The sequence below is a fragment of the Manis pentadactyla genome, chromosome 8, assembly GCF_030020395.1.
Source record: "Manis pentadactyla isolate mManPen7 chromosome 8, mManPen7.hap1, whole genome shotgun sequence".
In the NCBI taxonomy this organism is placed as follows: domain Eukaryota; kingdom Metazoa; phylum Chordata; class Mammalia; order Pholidota; family Manidae; genus Manis; species Manis pentadactyla.
In genome coordinates this window covers 27,104,032-27,128,303 of record NC_080026.1, presented here as the reverse complement: position 1 = coordinate 27,128,303, position 24,272 = coordinate 27,104,032, and the positions used below count along the sequence as shown (strand labels likewise).

At 35.6% G+C, this 24,272-nt stretch overlaps 1 protein-coding gene and 1 non-coding gene across 5 annotated transcripts in view; one reads left to right on the top strand and one right to left on the bottom strand.

Annotated features, from left to right (window-relative positions):
- Nucleotides 1-24,272, top strand: part of ARHGAP15 (Rho GTPase activating protein 15) — a 602,975-nt gene that overhangs the window by 194,292 nt on the left and 384,411 nt on the right. The window lies entirely within an intron of this gene.
- LOC118926169 (U6 spliceosomal RNA) lies at nt 18,523-18,629 on the bottom strand. Its single transcript, XR_005030357.1, has one exon. It is a non-coding gene; the product is annotated as a U6 spliceosomal RNA (small nuclear RNA).

Below are 24,272 nucleotides of genomic sequence, written 5' to 3'. Positions count from 1 at the left end.
TCCCTTCCCTTTGTCCTTTCTCCCTCTCTCTCCCCAAGTCTTTCATTTTCCCTTATAATTCTTCTCACTCTCCATAAGCACGTTATATCATGTTATTAACTACTTTATTGTCCATCTCACACCAAGATACAAGATCCAGAAGACAGGGGCTTATCTTTCTTGTCCACCAGTGCCTAGAAGAATACCACATAAATAAAAAAGGTGGAAGAAATAATTCTTGAGTGAATGTTTAATGAAATTAGTGTTCTAGGATATTCACAGTGTGTCTGGCTGTATTACCATTAGAAATACTTACTGAGCACCTGTTACATGTTGTTGTGGTAGACTCTATAGGATGGTACATAAAATATAGCATATGCCTTCTGGAGACATACAATGCAGTTAAGTAATAAATAAATGAATAAAAAAATAGGGAGGCATACGGTACCCAAAATAAATTCTTCAGAAGTTAAAAGGTTAAGTTAGTGACAAGAAGTAGAAGAAAGAAGACCATTTTGCTAAGTAGAAAATGCAATGATGGTATTTTCAGAAGCATATAGCAAGCTTTAGACTCAAGATATATGGAGCCTTATTCATGAAGCTATGAAAGTACCTGTTAAACTCATAGGTAGCTAGAAAGATAACCAGTAACCAGCTTATGGTGGCTTTACCTCCTAAACTAAGACATTCATACTTTATCCTGTAGACAGTTTCTTCAAGAAGATAGTCTTGTGTTAGAATGATGGCATAGGAGGATTCATGCAAAGGCAGAGAGCAGGATAACCGGACTGGCGTGTGTCTGCATGGAGAGACAGTTGGCTAGGAGACTCCAAATCCCTCATGGAAAGCAGCCTAGGTTAAGGGTGGTATTGAGCAGGACTTAATAATATATTATCTGTTGACAGAGCATATAGCGAGGAAAAAATACTGTATGAGTAATTGTTGTCATCGTCTTCACCACTATTACAGCACATAAAAACACCACACAACTTTCTCACAATCAGAACTACAAGAGTACTAATAAAGCTACGCAAAAAACAGTTCTTCCAGAGATAAGGATATTATCATTTTCTGGTGATTTAAGACTCAAATAAGTGGGCTGCATTTTAATGAAACAGTTCTGGCAATTAGGAATCTAAAAACAGGAGTTTATTTTCATCTTTTCAGAAAAAGCCATAACTTTGCTTCCAGATAAATGGCTTTTTTTTTTCAAATAGTCAACACAAAAGAATATTTTTTTCTGTGTTCCAAAGTGCATTTTATTTGTTTGCTAGAAACCCCACGTGCATCTTCATTTCCTCTTTCTGAGCAGCAATTTCCTTAATTAAAAATGAAAATATTAAAATCTACCTGGAAGATTATGATGAGGGGTAAATGACACAGTGAAAATTAAGACTCAGTCTCTGAGCTACAGTAGGACCTTAGCAGATACACGTTGTCCTCTCTTCCCTGCCAGCACCTGGTACACTATCTTGATAACATTAATGCTCAGTAATAGCTTATCAAGTAAATGAACATTGTTCAATTTGCACTAAGCATTGACCTTTTATACCTTTGACCAATAAGCTTTCCTGCGTCCAGGTTCAGAAAACCTCCACATAAATATCTTCTAGCGTTGAACCTCAACTCTAAACTTGACATTTTTCTTAATCTCTTTTAATCCACAAATTTCTCTTCCTGTATATTTGTACAGTTATCATCTTTTTTCCACTATAGTCATCCTAATATCATGTCTCCTAGCCCACAATGTGTTTGTTACAATATGTTTTTGATGGTTTTAGATTAATGGCTCCATTTCCATTTTTGTCCCTTTCTCTCCCTTGTTTCCCAATAGTTTTTCCTTATTGTGTCCCATTTTTATTTTATCTAATGCTGTTAATTTATATTTTTAAAATATATTTATAAAAAATACAAATTTCTGTTTCCATATTCTCTGCACCCTAACCACTTACTCTTCTATATACTCTTCTTTCCTTACTGTTATGAAGCTCTTTTCCAATCTGCTCTATAAAAATATTTCCCCTTCTTTGCACATTTTATATGTTGCCCAAGGTATTATTTCTTAATTGGATTAGAAAACTCATCTTTATAGGGATTTTTATGTGTTCTGTGAACTTATGGTTTTCTGTAAACAAAAATAATAAATAACAGGTGGGTAACTAAATATATAACTCACTGGGAATCAGGCATTTCAAAGAGGAGGAAAAGGCTATGTCAGAAACACTTTACATAGATTACACTGAGTCCTGTAGAAATGCAAACCTATTTATTCGTCAATAAAAAGTAAACATTTTTACCTACCTACCAGATTTTCTCGGAAATGTATTGTAATAAACATTATTATAACTGTGTTTTTTTATATAGTACCAAACATGAAATCTCTCTTCTGTCTCATCTTTACCCATTTCTTGGTAGGCAGAGACAGATGGACCCAATGGAGGATAACTACATCTGTGTGGGTAATAACCAAAACTTAAACATTTCTACTATAAAATATATAACCTGATAAGGATTTTTTAAGGGTAGCAATCCTCTCTTCCCGTAGCCTACCTCCTTCCAGACAAAGGAGGAGCTGGGACCATGGTATGCTAGAGCTGGCTAAGCAGTTGGTCATATGCGTCATTTGAAATGGGCTCCACAAGGAGTATTCACACTAGGGAAATCAGTGCAGGCTACAAAATGTATAAACACATGTTCAGTTTTAATACCTCAGTCCAACATTAATTCAGGGAAAGTATAGGGGCCTTTAGGTTACAAATGGCAAAAGTTCAATGCAAACTTGTGTAGGCACAAAAGGGAATGAACTGATTTGTCTCTCTCCTTTTATTGTCCATTGATTGTATTTCTAAACAGGTTTTCTCTCACAGAGGGTTCCCACTGATGTGAACCTCAGCACTCAAGCAATCAGTATAGGAGAGATGGCCTATTTCCTGCAATTACTGGCAAAATGTCCTGAAAGGGTTTCTTATTGGTTGTGACCATGTGCTCTTCCCTGAACCAATAACTATAAGCATAGAGACAAAATTGTTTCCTCACCTGTGGTTGGTACCCATATGTGGAGGAAGGCTCACATCCCATGAACAGAGAAAAGGAGAAGGGTTTTTGCGAAAGGATAAGGTGCAAACTGGACACAGAGACACATGACAGTTGTCTTCTTGTAGAGTTGCAGGGAACTGACTGATATCTCCTGAAAGTAAATTAAAGCTAAATTAAAATCTTTCTATCTAGGACATTGCTTCCTTTCTTGCTAATGTTTATAATGTCCTTTCCATTTCCCCCCAACTCTATGCCTTTTACATTTTCTCTATCCTTCACATGTGTGCTGCTCTTTATTTCTACATTATTGGTCTGATTCCTGTCAGGCTGCTCAGCAACTCTGTGCCATGCCCACACTCCTTTCAGCTTCCAGATCTGTACCAGGGTTGGGCTTTCTCGGTGGACTATTATCCTATACAATTTGTTTCTGTCAGGCATTTGGAGAAGGCTGTGTTGCATCAGCCTAGAAAATGTATTGTTTAAGAGAGAAGGGAGTATTTTATTAGAAGCTAGTAAATTTACTACCTAAAATATTATTTTTATTCATAAAATTTGAAAATTTAATCAATCAAAGACTAGGTTATGTGCTCTGTAACTGCATCCCACCCTCGGTAACTTGTACAATGAATACTACAAAAATAATAGAACAGTGATTATTTAATCTAAAAATGTGTTTATGGACTTCCTACCAACTGTAGAAATACAACACAATAATGCAGTACTATAATAGTAATAGTAATCCTAATAAATAATAGTCAATAAGCACACAATTCAACATTTTCCTTTAGTTAGAATGTTGAGGATCAAATGTTTTGCAACATTCCCATTTTAAACTATGATGTTGCCTAATGGGAAAAAGCAAAGCTTAGCATTATTATGGTCAGAATGACCCAAGATCTAGATTAATTATTGCTGTCACTCAACTGTTTAGTTTTTGCCCGTGCTTCCTGATACTTGCAGGTGGTTCAGGAATAGAGGAGGAGGAATTCATCTGTGAAATGTTTGTTCTGATAACTGAAAGAATGGCTAAGGTGAAGGTTTTGTGTTGTTATAAGTAAGCAACACATTTCCATTTGTAATGATATGAACTTAATTATTTATCTCTTAATGTTTATACCTCCAGTTATTAGTCAGTTTGCCTGTCTTAATTAATGGGAATTAGTTGACTTTGGAAATTATGTTTGCTGCTGTAAAGGTAAAGGATTGTGACCACCTGCCCTTCCCCTGACCATACCTCCCAGTTTGCCTGGGACTCTCCTGATTGAAGCCTGTTTTTCTAGTGAAATTTTAATTATACTTCCTTGCCCTCTATAAAGTGTTTTAGTCCAGAAAATGTAGATAATCTAAGTTATGATATATGTGAGAATACTTTTTATTTTGAAAAAATGGACTGCTCCACCAAAACAGTGGAACTGGGTAATGAATGGGGTCATAAAAATTCTTCAGAAATCTTGAACATTTGATGAAGCTAGATATGTGCGTTGGTCTCAGGTGGCTGAGGAGGAGTCTACAATGTAGCCATTGGTTTGTGCTTCATCTTGCTCAACATGAAAAAAAGTGAACATTTTAGAATTCAAGGAAATGCACACAAGTATCAGGAAAGTTATTTCAAGATTGGAAATCAGTCTTATCTCAGAAATGATTCACCCTTTCATTAGGTTTTATTGTATTTTCCAATTAAAAAGTAATTCTAGATAGGCAAGCAATACGCTATATATATCAATACATTTCAGACCTTAGGATTTCCTTAAAATGCTTTATAATTTCCTTTGGAAAATTTTATGAATAGTTATAAACATGGAGTAGAAGCCAAAGCCATATGTTATGCCATTGCATGCACTTGGGGTCCAGTCTCAGTTCTACCACTTCTTAGTTAAGCCTATGGTTCTTTGATTTTTAAATTGCATTATTAATGCACCATCATACATAGAAATACACCCACAATAGAATTACTGGGAGAACACAGATTAGCATGTGATCATTTCTTTCCTTAGTTGTAACCTTCACTAAGGTTAATATTTGTCTGTCTGGTTGTATTTTGTTTTCCTGGCATATTTTCTTCTTCCTTGAAATTATAACACAGTCTATGTGGACTAAGAAAACAGTCCATAGCTTTTTTTGGTGTGTACATACTTAATTCCTGAGGTGAATTATCTGCTAAAATGATGTGTGTTTGTCTTTGAGGAATGGCCACCAACATAGAAAGACTGCGATATACTTTATGGCATAAATACTACTTTGTAACCTAATTCTTATTTGTCATGCCTTTTGGTGAGGAAACAGACACAGGGAAAGTAAACCTGAATTTGTTAATTCAGGTTTAAACATTCACAGGTACTTTCTTTTCTGCATCATATAAACTTAGCTGGGAGAATCTATACATTGGTTTTGAAGCCATAATCTTCCATTCAGTTTGTATGCTGGATCCATTCTGTAAATATGAATTTTTAGGTCATTTAGCATTTCATCAAAGTAATAGGACACATGATTTTCTTTCAACCATATGAAAACAATTAAGAAAAAAAGCCACTTATCTTAAATAGTATTTGTCAGATTTTCTTCATCAAACTTGGTAAATACAGATCTCTTGACATTTCAATGAATTTTCATCACTCTGTGGTAAACCTAAGTGACTGGGCTGTGGCCCATGAAGAGCTTTTGTTTCTGTGTGACATTAAAATGTATTTCTTTAAAAAAGCATGATTATAATGAATATTCAAAATTAGATTCATGCTCCTGCATGTGCACAATAGGTCAGAAGTCATGGCTGGGGAAGAACACTTACTGGTCAATCTCGAGGTTTTATTATTTCTTATGAATCTCATCTTTTCACATGGTTTAGAGATACAACTATCAAAAAGGAAAGCCAGCTAAATATATACCAGTTTCAGTTCACCTAGACAACTATGAAAATTCATTTCACATGTAGTTGAGTTAAAAGTTGATTATGTCTCCCTAGCTATATATTGTCTTGACTCAAAATTTCTTGGACCGTATGTTCAAAACAGCTTGAAACAGACATTATAAATGAAGAATAATCAGTTACCATAGTTCAGAGCATTTTCTTCAAATACTCTTCAATTTCTGGTTCCAGCAGAATTTTATTTACTCAAATATAAATCTTTTTTTTTTTTTTTTAATGCTCTAGAGCCTTATCCTCAAGAAAATACCTTATTTTAGTACAATTGTTTTTATATCCTGTCACCGGGTGATGATGATAAATGGAAAATGATTAAGTATATTGTTTGTCAGATTTCTTCTTTCACAATTCAATAAATATTCCCAGAGCTCTCCCTTGTCACCTTACTTGCAATGATTATTAAGTGGAATATAGGTTTGAAATCAAAGGACAAAATCTAGTTTTTATTTTTGGTTATTCTTCTTTGCCAAAATTATAAAAATACACACTAAAACTTTGGATACTTGGAAATCTAATCAATTAGAGATATTAAATCCTTTTTGTGGGGATCTTGAGCTATTGTATACTTACACAAGAAAAAACCACTTTGAGCTTCATATTCAGTGAGAGGTCTATCTGGAATGTGATGTGTTTGTGTTGAGTACAGTTTTAAAGATTTAAATCTTAATACTGGTTTCCACATATAATGCACTTAATGATAATTTGTTACATCTACTATTTATTAAACATCAAAAATAATCACTAACAAGAATGGTGTCAAACAAAACCAAAAAAAATCCTTTCCTTAAATATCACCCACACTGATCTTCATGTTCCCTGAAACTTCCACTTTTTTTATTTCTGTGGGTTAAATTATCAAAATTCTTAGTTGAAAAGCTATTTGTCTATGCACGTCTGTACTTCCTTGTTTCAGGATAGTCTTAAAGTTGCTTATGCATTTATTTTATCAAATGCACAAGACAATAAATTAGAGATATTTAATCAAGAAGAGATCTCATTGGAGAACTTTATAATGTAAGTAACCTACATTTTTATGGCATTTTAGGTTTTCAAAGTTTTTTCTCACTTAATGATTTTGTTATTATGTTCTTTCTGTAACCTGTAAGTAAGCACTCCAGAAATTCGGTTTCCTATTCTCTGATTAACAGCTATGAAGTGTTTTCACTGTTTTTTTTTTTTAAAGTGAGAAAGTAGAGGTTCAGAGATTTCAAATAACTTACAAAAAGTCACATAGCTACTTATGGCAGAGCTGGAATTCAAACTCTTTTCTGCCTGGCTCTCTGCTGTACTACTGAGAAAGAATGATAAATGGCTTTATAAGCTGAATCTCTACTCCCTGTCCATTCAGTCAACCATCTGTATCTTTTAGGGTCCAGCCTAAATCGCCTCTGTAATGGGGCTTCTCCAGCAATTGAAGATTATTTCAAATGACCAGTTTTCTGAGTTATTGTATATGCACTTAATTGGACATTTAATCATAGATTATTTTCCAATATTAGGAGAGTATGCATTCCTGACTTCTCTCCCTGTGATATTTAAATGAGTACAACTTATCAGCTGTGTTCTGGACACTTGTTTACTCTCAGATTGCCCTGATTTCTGAGTGATATATTCTCACCCTCACTAATGCTTAAACAATAATTTTGCTCTGTTAAAGTATAGTGGGTGAATTCTAAGAGGACCCCATGATCTCTCACCCCTGGTCTAATATACCCATGACTAGGTTACATTATATGGCAAAGATGAGGAGGTCACTCCTTTGATTTGGTTATGTTTTTATGGCAATGGCAGAGATTTTGCAAATGTAATTACGGTCTCAAAGCAGTGGACTTCAATCAAAAAGGACATCATCCTGGTGGGCCTCATTTAATCAGGCAAGCCCTTTAAAAGAGGGTCTAGATGTGAGTGATCATCTCCTACTGGTCTGTGGAAGCCACAGTTATGTTGTGAATTGGGTATGGAGAAGAGTGGTCTTTAGGAACTAGGATCTTAACCCTACAACCCTAAGGATGTGAATTCTACTAACAACTTGAAAGAGAACCATTGAGATTCACAAGAGACAGCATCCCTATCTGACACCTTTGTTATAACTGGTATAATGCTGAATGGAGGACTCAACTATCTTTTGCCTGAACTTCTGTCCAGGGAAACTGGGGATTAAGAAATGTATACTGTTGTGAGCTGCTCTGTTGGTGACAATTTGTTACTCTGTCATAAAAAAACTAATACATAAAGTTATGTCTAATATACTATGAAACTTTTTAATTTACATGGAAATTTTGCATATATATCCATATATACAAATCTTATCCGTATTATTTATGTATACACACACACAACACCTAATTTAGCAGCAGCATCTCTACTTGAGTTTAATTGCAAAACTTTCTCCAAAGTTTTAGAACCACACTACAAAAGTTATGAGAGAACAAATTTTGAAAGGACCTGATTAGTGATTAGTAATAGTTTCCAGGGAAAAAAATAAAAAAGAAAGTTAACATAAAACTTATAAGTTTAGTGTCTGTTTATCAAAAGTAGAGGAGAATGGTTTAAGTAAAACTTGGCCTACAAGATCTATAAAGTATAAATAATGTAGTATAATCCTAATATTTCAATGTCCCTGTCTGAAGATTTTTATAAATATATCTTTCTACAATGTTACCATTTTCCCATCAAATTTTATATGCAAAATAAATTCACATAATAGAAATAAAATTCTCAAGTAGAGCTATATAAGACAAATCTGTGACATACCCATAGTAATATATGTTAAATTTATTTCATAAGGAGTTGTGTAGGATTCTTAAGTCCCTGTCAGTGTATAGTTGAATAAAGTCTACCTTTCTCAGGCCCTTAGGGACATTGTATAAGGGCAAAGAAACCTAGTGAATCGTGTTTCAGAGTTTTGAAGTAGCATATGCACAATACTGCCACACTCTTTATGCAATGTCTACATATTACCCAAATAGAATTATGATTTTTCTCTAATTCAATTTGTCCTCAAGGTTTCATTTCTCCATCAGTGATATATTAGAAAACTCCTCTAGGCAATAAATATACACAGGATGAGCTATAATTTTCCACTTCCAAAATAATATGCTCGGTCACTGTCAATGTCTCCAAATCAATTTGGATGTCCCTAGGGAATGTATTTATTTGCACATTCAACATAAGTAGCCTACATTGTATACATACTTTTTTTTTTCCTTGTGAGGGTGTTTGAATAACTATTGCTAAACTGAAGTCACTTTCTCCCTAAAGAATATCATTTCTTTGATTTAAGTTGTAAGTTGATGTCCTCATTCTGCCGTTAATTAGATATGGATCTTTGAGTTGATAATATATTCATTTACTTTAGCTCTGCAAGGAGAGAAATTATTCCTGCTATAGAGTTGCTAGGAGGATTAGATATATATAAAGGAGATTTGCCAGCTATCAACCCATTCACAAACCAGGGTTGTTTTACTTTTATTTAATTGTAGTATATAGCAGCTAAGTATATATTTTTCCTGATGTAAACTGTATTTTAGCACTATATTTTTCATTATGTTCTATTTTTGTAGTCATTATACACTAATTGCCTTTAAGATCCCTAGGCAAAACTTCCTTCCCCCTACCCTCTCCTCTTCTCAATCCTCTTTTGTAAAAATCATACCTACTTTAGGTATCATGGACCTCTTTATCTCTCTGCTGGTACTTAACTATAAATACTTGTCTGTCTGTCTGTCTGTCTCCTCTACTAGAATATCAACTCTTCAAAGTAGGAACAATGTCTCATGCATCACTTGTTCTGTCACAATCCAGCAGAGTACATAATGCATAGTAATCACTTAGTAAAATGTTTTTTTCTTTGATTTAGGAATATAAGAATGAATGAGTAAATAGTGGAATTCTTAACAGTCAGAGAGAGGCAAGGATTACATAGACATGTCTTCCCTCAGTCATCAAGCTAAACTTTCTAAGAGGAATACTGTTGATACTAAAACAACAACAAAAACTACCCTTAAGAACTACATTGAAAAAGAGTTTGGAATGTGTAGCTACTTTCAAAAGGCTAGGACATCTTTTGGAGTAAAAAGAGAGATGACTGGATATTTTGGTGGTAAAGGAAGAATTAATAAAATTTCTTTAATAAGACCTCAGGTTTACATTGTGATTCTAATGTTAATCATTATAAGATATAAGCTTCACACCTCATAAATTTAGTCAGCCTGTTTCCACTATCCAGAGCCATGTTAAATAAAGAACAGTTTCATAAAGCTTACATTTCTAGAGAGTCCTTTCTGCACTTTTTACAAATTATGTTTCTTGTTGCACAAGCTACCTGTCCTGGGCCATCTGCCACAAAGCCCCCAAAATTATAATGAAGATGTTTGAGTCAATAAACGGCCCATCTCCCTTTTAGTCAACCTAATGTATAAATAAACGTGTACCCCCTCCCCTCCGTGTATACCATCTTAGGTCACGATATCAATCCAAACAAAGAAATGGGTGTTCTTGGAACTGGGCATATAAATACATTATTTGTTCTCTTTGAAATGAGTAAAGGGGAAGGGAACTAATAATAATGTGACATTGTTTCCTACCCAGTAACGGCAGCCTGGAATAAAAAAAAAAAATCTTCCTCTGGCTGTCTTGATGGTGAGATACAGCTGGCTTTCATGATGCTGGAGGGACAAATGTCCTCATATTTAAAAAACGTTTGATAAGATCCTTATCTGTTGTATATTTCAGTTGAGATCTTTTATGTTTTGTATGGTATCTAATAGGGCTCTTCACAAATGAAGAGTATATGAGAAAGAAGACGAATGTCACTTCATAACAAAACATTGAGATAAAGTATCCTAAATTATGAAAGCTCCAAATGCATGTGGCCTTTTTACTCATGGCTTTTTCTATTCAAATATCAAAGTGCTTCAAGTGCCTTTGATGACATACTTATGAATTCATGAAAGTGCTTTTCATAATGTGCTCACCTTTGGTGCTTAGAGGTTATGCAGCTTTTGCTTGTATTTGTTTGGCTGAAAAAGAATTCAAAGTGGGTTACAGATACAGAACACTTTAAGACTTTTTTTTTACATTGTCCTTAGCCACTTTTCATGCACTTGCTGGAATTCTCTACCCAAACTTTAGGCAATGATCAGAATAAATGTCAAATATTATTAGTTCTGCAGTATAACTACTAATTTTGGTTTCGACTGCACAGTACATATAAAAACCTTGGAACATTTCCAGTTATCTTCACTATCATTTAGTCCTTAAAACTCAGAACAGACATTTAAAATGAAAAAAAAAATGAAAAGAAAAAGTATACCATTATATTGAGAGAGCAGATGCAAGTTAGCATTATCAGAAGATGAATACTTGTAGCCTTCCCTGGCAACCTGATCAGATATATTCTGTATAATTAAATAAGGGAGCAGTTTAAAAAATAAAATCACAAAATCTTGGGCAATCCTTTGCGAATAATGGAGTAAGCGGAAGAGAGTGGAGAGGAAGTCCAAATGTGATTAGTGGTTGCTCTTTGTGAGAATTTCTCTCCACCTCTAATTTGACTTTTCTGAAAAGCTTTAATGAACACTTTCCTCCATGATAGTGTTTGTTATTTTAAATATCATCATAGACTCTTTGCAGTGTTATTACCATATAAAGACGGCACATCAGTGAACTTTGTGAAGTACCAAACAGCTCTCAGAGTGACATGTCTCTGTTAACTCATTTTAGCCAGCCTCATCCCTGTTGCAGGGCTCTTTTGCATAAATGTTAAGGATATCGCAATTCCAAGAAGAAAGTGGAAATTTCATGGTCTTGCTTTAAGAAAAGAAAGACTTTGAAGGAAGCAGGGAATATGCGTACATTGAGCAAAGTGAATGACAAGGTAGTTTAACCCGTTGGCTTGTTTGCTGAAACTCAAAAGTAAATATACTGCAGCTGAAAGTGTCCCATTTTTATCTGCCTGCTGCAGTAATGGTTGTGTTACTTGAGGGCCTCCACTTCAATAATTGATCAGGGTTTGTATAGCACCAGCTAAGAGCAAAAATAAGAGCGTTGCTGTGAACAAACTGCTGCCATGTTACAGCATTAGGCCCAGAAACAAGATTTGGGAAATATAGATATGGAAGAAACAGGAAAAAGATGGATACGTTGGGTGGTAAATACTGCTTCAGGCTAGAAAGTAATGAGAATTTTTCCACAGAGAGTTTTGACCTGCTATTCAAAAATTGTTTCTTGTCTTAATAAATCCTAGAAGTGTAATTTACTTGCAAAAGGGAAAGAACAAAGGCACCAAAATTTTTTTGATAACAACACTTGTTAAGGTTGAGAAGTTGGGTTTCAAGCGTGTGAAGAAAAATGTGTGAGTTTGTTTTAAGGTGACAACCCAAGTGTTCAGATACTCCCATCTTTTGCTGCTTATCAAGCCGTGGACCAATTGTAGCTTCTACTTGTTTGTTTGTGGTATAGACCATACCAAAGTAGTACAAGCTGAATTCATCTAGAAAATGTCTTTATATTCATCAGTAAATTGATATCGACAGATCTCTAATTTTTCTTGAACTGGTAAAAGTAAGACTCTCCTTTTTTGTTTGGCTCTATTTGTTTTGCATTACAAATGAGAAATACCAATCCTTTCAGAAAAAATTTTTTCTCAATACAGAGTGTCCCAAAGATGATATTTGTTAAATATTTTCTTAGTTTGGATTGAATTTCACATGATTTACAGAGGTATCAATTGGTAGGTGCTGACTGTTGCACATGTATATGTCCATTTGGCCAAAACTTGTATTTGTCTTATAAGCTGGTTATGAATTTCTAGTTTAGCCTTCTTGATTGTGTGTATGTATGTGTGTGTGCATGTGTGAAATCAGCTTTTAAGACTGCAGAGCATTAGGTGTTAAGTTCTAAATATATATATTAAGATTCATGCCATTAAAATAACTACTGTAGCCTGATGCTGTGGTATTGCACTAGTGATAGGATGTGAAGCAAGTTTACTAAAGTTTAATAAAATGTAGGAAAGAGACTATGATGTTAAAAAATAGTTGTGATCTTTTCCATTAACAAATGTATTACAAAGGAGTTATTTGGTTGTTTTATGCCTATCATGAAGAAGAAGAATATTTGGAAGTTACATATCTCATAGACAAGAATAAACAAAGCATATAAAATAATTTGTTCTTAATTATATAGACCCTTCAAGGTAAAAATGATGTCCCAAATTATTGCTTCGTATCTCATCTTTGCATGTACACATACCACTTTAATTAAAAGACAAGCATCGGGCTGAGAATTTGATGATCAAGATTAGCTTTTCCCAAAATGAATTTTTATAATGTCCGCAGAACTCCACAAAATCAAATGAGTTTGAGAATGTCAAACTAAATACAAATAAATGGATTTCTTTACTGAGGAATTTGTCAAGGCCTTTAAGGTATTAATGCACATTACAAGCCTCCGTGCAAGGCCAGGATTGAAGTGTTCCCAAATGTATCTCATCAAGAATATTTTTCTCTGAATCTCAAGGGACTAGTGAGTTTTGGAACTTCCTTTGAGAAAACCTGAACTTGACTTCTACCAGCACCAATTCTGATTACTTGTGGAGTAAGAAAATCATTTTCCTTATTCTTCAGGCTTCTAAATTTAAAAAGCCCATACAATTTCCAGCCTATATCACAAGAACTGAAAATACTTTTGAAAACTGTTGTAATAAAATGCTATTTAAAATGAAAATGACAAACTGTTAGATGCTGTGAGTCAGATCAGTTGACTCACCTCTAACCAGCTTTAAAGACTGCAGAGCATTAGGTGGTAAGTTCTAAATATATATAGTAAGATTCATGCCATTAATCTCAAAGTGATTAGAAGTTTTCTTCTAGTCACTCAATATACATTTATTATGCCAAGTGGTAACCTAGCAAGTAGGTACACAGAACTGAAAAATGCATTTAAGGAGATGCCTAGGCACTAAGACAGACACAAAAGTGAAAAAGAAACAGTCAGTGTGTCAAGGCCTGTGGTGTGGTGGAAACCATAGAGTCCTGTGGGTGCATTTGGTGGGAGTTTGGGTAAATAATTCAGACTGGGAAAAGCAAATGGTAACGTTTGAGCTGGTTCATGAAGGAATTGAAAAAATTACTCAGGCAGATAAAGTGCATTCCAAGAAGACAGGATGGCAAATATACAGGCATGAGCCTAGGAAAAGTCATGGTATATGTCATGATTCAAATGCAAAGCTTAAAGGCAGGGAAGGAAGCTGGAATGGTCAGCGAAAATAATGTTGGAATTTTTTAAAAAGTGTTTTGCCATGGACACTGATGTTTTCCTCTGGGCACTAGGGGAACCACCAAAGGACCTCCATGAAGGAGGAGAAACATAGATGATGAAGAGACAGCCGAAATAGATGATGCCTGTGTTTTCTGACATGTGTGCGTGTATACGAGCAGGATTGTAGATCTGGAATACAGTTTGGGGAGTGGAAAATTATGTCAGCTAACAAAGTTTACCAAAGGCAGCTTGTCTTTGCTATGACATTGAAAATCAAAATACTTAATTATTATGTGATTGTATTCTCTATCACTGATTTTCAAATTATGTTTATCTTCTGAATACTTTGCTCGTGGATTCTGTAGTAAATGAAACAGTGAAGAGGGGAGGGCCCTGTTTGATTTGGTGGAGATAAAGGTATGAGAGGTCTCAGGGAATGACCCAACTGGCCCAGGGAATGTAGGAAAAAATCCCTGGAACACAGTGAGACAGAATTTGAAAATCATTCTTCTAAGTATTAAAAAGATCATATATGAATCAAACATGCTAACTGGCTTATTTTTTATTTCAAGATGATTCTTGCTTTCTTTTATAAATCCTTTAAAAATTTTGGTTTTCTTCCTTTCCTCCACAATACTTACTGAGAACTTACTACTTGCTGGGCCCTGGGCTAGATGCAGGGAAAACAGTGGTGAGAACAAACAGTATTCTGAAGGAGCTTCCAGGTTAGAAGTGAGACAAGCAAATCGCTCCCTAAACAGGTATGAAGCTGCCACTCTGAACACCCCCAGGGCACTAGGCACCAGGATGCAAGTAGTTGATCTGGTGAGCAGGGTCAAAGGAGGTTTCCTATGGAAGGAAGTCTGCATTCCCGGGAGATGGGCCAAAGGTGGAGTAGACAGGGAAGGAGGGACTGGAAGCAAATGCCAGGCTCCAGGGACAGTGTGTAAAGAAGTGCTGTGAGGATAGTGGTCAGGACACATTTGAGGGGTTGGCTACAGGCAGGTCTAGCTGGTGGGCGTGGGGTAAGAAGGTGCAGAGTGGGGATAGGATTGAAAGCTGAGAAGGTGAGAGGAGGGGGTCAGACTTGGGATTATTTTATAAGCTGAGTTGAAGATTTAATATGTATCTGGAGAGCAATGGGAAGCCATTAAATAATTAAAGGCAATGCAGCTTGATGTTGTTTTTTGAGGCTACATGTTGCATTGCTTCTATAGTCTGTCTGTTGCAAATATGTCAAATTTTGCATTACATTAAGGATTCAAGGATTGTTGTCTATGCAGGTTTTTGACTGACATTGAGCTGAGATTCAGGGACTCTTAGGAATTTCACCTAATGGAAATAACTCCTTCTAGAGTTCTCTTTTAGATTTTCATGGTTTCAGGATCACAGGATTTATTTTCAAAATAACTCCAGGTCAACTAAATTCTGTAATGAGTGGCAAAATATCAATCACTTAAAAAAAAAGGATGGAAGGTGTGCTGCTTATATGATAGCAAAGTTCTACCAGAACCCTAGAAGGTAAAATGCCGTTGACCTATGATAATTAACCTGAGAAGAGAAACACAGCTTTAAATTAATTGCTCAGCTGGAAATTATTTAGTAATTCTCTGTCTTTTAAATCCCAAGGGTTTTCTTGATATAATATTGTTAGACATCTTTAAATCTTTTTTAAATGTAAACTTTGAAAGGCATTGCTCTCCTTCACTTCTAGTTTGCAAGTGTTCCTTGATGTGTCTGGTTATAAAAATAATAAACATTTCTTGAGCACTCAGTATAGGGCGAGTGCTAAATCTAAGCATTTTACATGGTCTATCTCATTTTACCCTCACAATTACTTCCATAAAGTAGGGATAATTTTACTCTTGTTTACAGGCAGGAAAGCAAGGTTTTAAAAGAGGTAAGTGAGCCTTGTACAAGCTAGTATGTGGCTGAATGGAGGTGTGAACCCAGGAAGCCCAATAGAGAGCCCATTAATTAATTATGACAGCATTCTGCCTTGCAAATCAATAAAAATAAATGTGGAGTCATACATTTCATGGTACTTAATAAATTTCTAACATGTGGAAAGTAGAAAAAAAGGTCTAGTACTATCAGCTCATGGTAAATGTGGACAGGATTTGGTGGCCCTTTGTTCTCTTAGGAAGAATCTTGATGAGGAGTTAAACAATAGATCTCAGAGATCAGCATTTGTTAACAGCAGCCTATTTGACATTGAAATACTGTGAGCAAAAGGCATCCACAACCTCTCCAACCAAGAGAATCTGGACCGTATATTTGATTTCTTGATGGGAACAGGAGATGAAAAAAAGGCTTTGTAAAATTAATCAAGTGAAAAATTGTTAACTAATAGGAGTAGAGGGGGCTTCAGAGTAATAATTTTATATATCCCTTTTAATTCATGCCCTTCTTGCTAACCCATTTGACACCTTCGAGGCAAATAAACTAAAAAGAAACCTCACTTTTGGGTGTGAACCAGGTTTCTACCAAGGAAAGTAAAGTCTGCAAGCTTGGGCACGAACACCAGTGAGTCAGGCTACGTGGTTCAAATTCTGCTTCAGTTACACACTTGCTGAGTGACCCTCTATTAAAACTTTCTAAGTATCAATTTGTTCATCTATGTAATTGGAACAATGGTATTTCCCTCACTGTATTATTGATGAAAATGCTGGGCTTCAAAGTCCACGTTCTTTCCACTGTCATGCTGGATAATATAAAGTAAGACCCGAGGCCCTGACAAGCAGTGAATGTGCTCCCTACTGGGGATCACCAGCTGGGTAATGTTAGACTGGAGTCTACTGGATATGTGCCTTAAATGTGCCGATGTAGAAAATTTAAATGAAGAATGGGAAAGAAGTCATTGGGATGGTTGCTACCGGCATTGAGTGGGGGTGTTGTGTGAGGTGATAGAAATGATCACTGAACTGGATTGGTGACCGAAGGTTCAGGCTCAGCGCCCCCAGCTGTACCCTTGAACAAGTCTCTTTGCTCCTGGGCCTTTTATCTCTAAAGGGAAGGACTAGATGACATGGCACACCAGCTGTTTGTGGTCAGATTCACAACATGTTGATAGTCAGCTAGAGGAGCTAAGCAAAGGGATGGAACAGGATAGCAAAGAAGAAATACAGAAAGGGGGTGATGCTGTTTCTCAGTAACCCCAAGCAAACCCACACGGGGTTCGAAGCTTTCTGGCTGTGAAGACAGACTGAGTTCAGTTCCAGAGAATTTTGAGTGGCTAGAAAGAAGCCTGGAGTATTTCATTAGGCAACAGGGCCTCCAAAGGGAAGTAGTTGCAAAATATTTCTGCCATGTCACCAAATGTGAAACGGAGACCTAGAACCTTTCCATTTAAATTATTGGAATTTTTTCTAGCTTTTCTCTGGTGTCTATCATCTTTTCTACTAAGGCTCTGTTGCTAAGATTCTCAAATTACACTTTCGTGTGTGTTCACATAAAATACCCTAATATACTTTAAAATGTTGCCAGCAATTGTATTTAGCACTATTATTGTAATTTGCATTTAGTTTATTTAAGCTATCTTGTGTCTCACTGTGTAAAACTCTCTGTGGAAAGGGTATTTGGGGGTTCTCACACATAACTGCTGAGTTTTCAGTGAGAGTTTTGAGAAGTTTTGATGGAGAGAGAGAGTTGAGAAGAGATTTTTAAGGTTTTTGGGTTTTCTTATATAAATTCTGTCATCTATTGCAGATTACAATATTTTCACCCCAGTTATTTTTTTTTGCTGGTGGATTTTTTTTCTCTCTCTCCTTTTAATTTTAAAAGAAATAATGTTTGGGGCAGAAGAATGATGAGATGGAGCCACACAGAATCATTGTTTAACGTGATTGTAAACCACATCCCTGGTAACCTCTAAGTTGGGGTACTCACTATGGCATTTAGAGTAGAGGTCCCTGGGAAGGTTACTCTGTTTTTCAGAACCCTCATGTCCTCCTCTTTTCCTTCTTGGTTGTGGCTGTACTTGGTCTACAGCAACAAGCACACTTGAAATGAATGGAACAAGGAATCCCTCTACAGCAAATTTTGTCTTATCAAATTCATTCCTTTTTTCCCTTGCATGTAAACTTCTAAAATTTTTCACCTTCACTCTGTATTAGTGTTAAATAATAATGGATAGAGTATCTTGATTTCCAACCAAAGGCATATTATTGTTTCTTTCTTATTTAATAAATTCAGTGATCCAAATTGCTTTGACCAGACCAGAGTAACAAGAAGCATTATTAAAATTATGCAAAATTTAGAAGTTAACAAAATCCTGGTTATCCGTAATTTTTGCCAAGCCTACTTTTTTTTTTTTTTTTTAGTTTAAAAATATGGAACGCTTCACGAATTTGCGTGTCATCCTTGCGCAGGGGCCATGCTAATCTTCTCTGTATCGTTCCAATTTTAGTATATGTGCTGCCAAAGTGAGCACTGCCAAACCTACTTTTTAAGTGTTTTACAGTATAAATTACTCCCAGTTTGGTGACATGAAAAATTACATTGTTTTGAGCTTCAAGAAATACTTCTAATTGTTACAAATAAATGTAAGTCTTATTTCATACTTGGCCCTTACAAAATCCTGCACAATGCACATGTGTATGCCAGAATTGGAGATAGCTATGAATTTATGTTTCAAAGTGACATAAGATTCATTGCGAGCTATATGTTCATGTAAAATCAGAATTTTACCCATTGTACAGAACAACATCATAGACGATGTGATGTTTTGGAGATTTATGAAAATTGTAAGCTATATCGCAAGTATCAACAGATGCTTTCTGGACCTTTCATGGAAATGATGAGCATTGGTAGTGTTTTTTGGGGAAAAATGTGCTCGTAAGGGAAATTTGCATGTCTAGAAATGCAAGACAGGACAGTCTTTGGAAGGAAATAATCTTCATTTAGCGATCAGAAAAGATGTAGAGATTGGACTATTAAGAATACTTTATAGTACGGTCAGAAATTTGAATTTCATTCTTAAGGCAATAAATAATCTTTGAAAGATTTTCTGCAGGAAAGGATCAGATTTGCCCTTGAAAGATCACTCTCTTGGCAGGGTGGAGGATGGATAGGCATTCAATATTTGTTGAGTTAATGAGTGATTTTTCAACATTACTTTAGACCTTATAACTTGGTAATTCTTCAAGCTTTACTATAAATATTGACAGATTGAGGAGATAAATAACTCTGAATGATGGAATAGTTCTAGTGAGGAAGTCAAGACTGCACCCAATTTTGCAGAACATTAAAAATGGGGAACTTTTCCTAAGCCACTGGTTCTGTAACTATTTCTATCATTACTCTAATCTTAGTTACTCCTATTAATGATCTCTCTTCTCTGAAAATCTTTAATCATCTTAAACAGAAGCTTTCTACTTTAAAAACAAAAACAACTTTTTGACTTTTTGCTGCCTGCCAAAATTGAATTGCTACAAATCAAGTTTAACTATGTACTTCTTATTCATTATGGAAAATAGTTAATGCAATTTAAATATCAACTCTCCCCGCCACAGATAAAAACAAACTTAAAACTTAAAGGAAAAAAAAATAAACAGGTTGCCAGGCAGGCTTTAGGAGTCTCTTATGTATATACATACATTCAGAACAATTACTCATCTGAATTCCTTTCAGCAACATACTCTGATTCTCTGACCCATCCCAGTACTATGAGAATTGGATTATCAGTGAAAAATCACTTTTTCAGATGATTCTTTGAAAGTAATTAGCATCTTTAACCCTAAGTAGAAAAGTAGGATAGGTAACTTTGTAGTCCTTTCAGAGCCTAATGTGTTTAACATCTTTATCAAGGACAGAAATTATAGGTAGTCTCACAATTGCTGTTTATTTCTTAATGTCCAACAGTTTTTTAGGTTATATGGATTGGCTTAATTTTATTAAAATTTCCTTGAACTAAACCTTTAATTATGAACTTGTTTATTCAAGGAAAAGTTTAGGTAGTAGTGCAGCAAAGTAAATATTAAGGAAGTGCTAGACTAATTTTTCTTAATTAAATAAAATCTCTTTGGCAGGACTATATAAACCAGCATTAGCACCATGTGAAAGCTTTCATCATTAGCAAAATGATATTTTGTGGAAAACTTGACATAAAGTATTTACAAATTTGTACCAGGCCAGTAAATTCTGGTCATTCAAGGAAAAGTTGAGAAAGTCATGCAGTCCAGTCTGTGAAGGACATTGTATATGTCACCTATTTCTCTTTTATTTTTTTTTACTGAGTGTCTCATAAGAGTCAGGCAGATAATAATGAAGAATACCAATAAGGCCCTTTCAGTGATGGAGCTCTCAATTCTGAACAAAGGGGAGAAAGAACAAACAGGTAAACTACAAGAAATATCAAGCAGTCAAAAGGTTTTGGATGGAAATAAAACAAATGAGGAAGGCCAAAGGGTTCCTCTGCAGGGCTATTAGGAGGTAGGGAAAGCCTTGCTGAGAAGACAAGTCTTCACGTTGATCCCTGATTGTCTCAGAAGGTGTCTCTTACTTCAACGGTGTGTAATTCAACAAAAGCGACTCACACCAACACCTCAGCTGTTTGGGTTGATCATTTATCAGATTTTCTTACCTTACCCTGTTAACATTTGCAAGTTATCTGGCTTTATTTGCAAGTACCTTTATTTTCAATCTGACTTCCTATTAATAGGATTTGAAACTCAAGAAATGGAAATTATGCTTCAATAGTTAAAATTATCTTACGGGTTTGGAGCATGTGAAATCAAAGAGCTACAATTAGCCTAAGCCAGTATCAGTTCAAGCTTCCCCCACATGGTTTTACTAATACCCTTCAAATTCTGACTTCTGCCATTGCAGCCATATGTCTCTTTAAGCAGATACAAAGTAGTGCCAAAGTGTGTCAAGGACATCACTAGGTTACCAAAATCATTTTTATGTGCAACTTTTTGCAATATTCCAAAGTACTCTTCCACCTGAACCCCACCCCAACCCCTAAAATATAATTTTAATAACATGCATTAAAATGTCATGCTGATAATAAACCCAGAGATATATTACAAGGAATCTGTCTGCATTTTTTTTAACGCCTCTTGGCACTAACATAATGGCGTAAGCACATGGACTCACACACATTGCCGAAATTCTTTTTTTTTTTTTTTTTTGCAGGTTTTGGGTACAAAGTAGTGCACACATTCATAGTTATGTTATTCAGTGCATAAATGTCAATTTAAGAAGGATCTTAGGAGTGTAGGAATATGAATTTGTGTTTGAGAGATGTGCTAAGAGAGTAGAACTGCACATATATGTGATAAGGCTTTTTAGTTTCTGATCACAGCTTTATCATCGTATCCTCCTGTGTTGCTGCTGGGAAAAACAACAAACTGGCTTCTGCTGTCTCAGGGAACAGAGATCTCTGGAAATTGCACCTGTTCATTATGTGAGAAAGCCTTCTGTGGGCAGAGAGGAGGAATTCAGTTTTATTCTCAAACTGTTGCCTAATTCTTATAACTTGTGCATATTTTTTGAGTCATGATTGTACAATCTGCTACCCATTTTGGGATAAAAACATGATTGAAATCGAGCATACTCACTTTAACCAAGCTGCATTTTTTTTGTGAATCAGGTTGTAAAGTTGACTGCCGCGACACAGCCATGTCCTGTAAAAATTGGCATAAACACACATGCACACACACTCACACACGCACTCTCTCACAAACACACTAGGGAGAACATCATTTAGCACTTGGAAGCTCATTACTCTTCCAAAATAAAGAGTTAATTTTTTTCCCCACTGCTCTCCCCATCTTTCAAACACCATGAGTCACGGTATTTCCCATTTAACGATCACCACGGATTCTTTATTGTCTGCAAGGCTTCCATGTACTGCAGTAAATCTGAATTGGATATGTTATGTCCCAATTGACAGCACCGATTAAGCCAAAAAGAAGTGCATTCCCCTTTAAATGTTAGCTGCTGCACCAAGCGGTCGCTGTTCCCTACATTCTGCTCTACTGAAACCAGTCAGTCTGCACAGACCAAAATGTTGATGGATACACAGCGGATCAAAGGAGAGAGTAATTTTGAAGTGCTCGCTCTGTGTCTGAGACGATAGGCTTCTGAATTTGTACTTCTTTGCAAAAGACACTTCACATTATTTTGTCAGTTTGTTTCAATTTGGGAGGTGTTGAAAATTGGTATTCATTTTTTTGATATAACCCTTAAATTGTACAATTTAAGGAAACTGAAAGAAATAAATTAAATGGGTAGAAATATTTTCAAATCAAAGACCAACTGACTTATATAAAAATGATGTATGTTTCTTACATGGTCCACAGGGAGAATTCGGCAGACGTGCTATGATCTCTACAATTTGCTTCAGGGCAAACTAGATTCTGGGATATTCTATTATCCTTTTGGTCTGTTTATCATGGAAACTGATGAACAAATCCAGAGTTCTTTTTGGTCTCTTTCTTTATCATGGTTGGAACTAGTAAGAATTCGCTTATCTCATGTCCTCACCTTCGGTAAAGCGCTACAGAAGAGTTCAGTGACCAGTAATCAATTATTATTGAGAAGCAATCAATTGCTAATTTCCATAATTATGCACATCTAAACACTATGAACAAGAAAGAGAAACAAAGCTGCACTCCAAGCATTGCCTTGTTAGCAGTATTTTGTTAACACAGGCGCTAAAAAAAGCTGCCGCAGCTGGTACCACAAATGTGTTTCCAGTATTCAGGCCATCAACGTGATTCGTCGCTAAATGTATAGAATCAGCTTCTTGCTAAAAACTACAATTACAGGTGATATACAGATTGAAATCACAGGGCTGGTTTGTCGAAGAAAATTGTCCTAATGATGGGTTTTCGGATGGGGAATGCAGCTCTTTTCTTTCTCTGTGATGGGCTGTGAAGGCAGCTGCGCCTGCCTCTATGCTGTATTCTGCCGCACTTAATGATATCTGATGATATCATTAGGCAAAGTGTTCATAAACAGATGTTGAGCCTGTGCCTAAATGCTGTCAGATGAGCGGTTGCTGGCCTGAAACAGTATTATTTATATAGAACATTTACGTTTGTTATGTTAATAACCCCACTATTAGCTCTCTGGATGTTACGTTAGGAATGTAAATGTAGTTAATATGAATAACAACCTCTTTACTCTTTGTGCTGCAGTTGAGGATAACTTTTAGGCTTTGGGAGAGAAACAAAGATACCCCCACCAAGTCCTTTTGACTTCTTTTCTTTTTTGGGGGGTCACCATTTGAGATTTTGATCAGAAGATAAATGATAAGAACTTGTAGGACAGCTGTTTTGATTTTCTCCATAGTCACTAATTTCAAGGGATTCTGATACCTATGGGTTTCTTGGGACACCAAACTGACAAATATCCATTTCAATGGCAGAGTCAGAAACAAACTCTTGGATATGGACCCATTTTGTCCCAGTTCTTTATCTAACATACTACCACATTTTTTACCCATGGGGCATATTGAGACATTGAAGTCCTATATCACAGTCATTTGTTTCATATTTGTGTTGGTGATTTAGGAGTTACCTTGATGTCATGGTTGCAGTGCCTAAAAATGTCACATGACAATTACTGTCTGTGTGAGTGTTTCCAGCCAAAGTTGAATTTTATACCTCTGTAGTTAATTCATGCAGAGTAAGTTATGGAAATTCTGACAGTCATCAAATGTGCACTATTTCTCTGAAATGCTGTTCTACTGTGATAGCCACAGTATTTTTTTAAGTGCCTTTGTCACTTTTTATGACATTTTAACTCATTCAGGGGTTTTCAATACTGAAAAATTGCACTTGCCTATTTGTGAGATCAGAATAACTGTTACTTCAAATTTTTAATGAAAAAAAACAGTGTTAAACTGGTGGTCCTTCATTATAACCATGATTAGAGGCTAGAGTGATTTTTGAAGTGTCATTCTCATCTCAGTTGATGCTTATGAAATATTTCATTTTGCTACAACTGGTAAAGATGTACGGTGTGTGTGTGTTTCTATCTGTATGTGTGAACAGTGTACTAGAGGTATGAGTTTACATATGTAATGTCTTTCATTCCCTCTTATCCATAAAGATAATCTGAATTA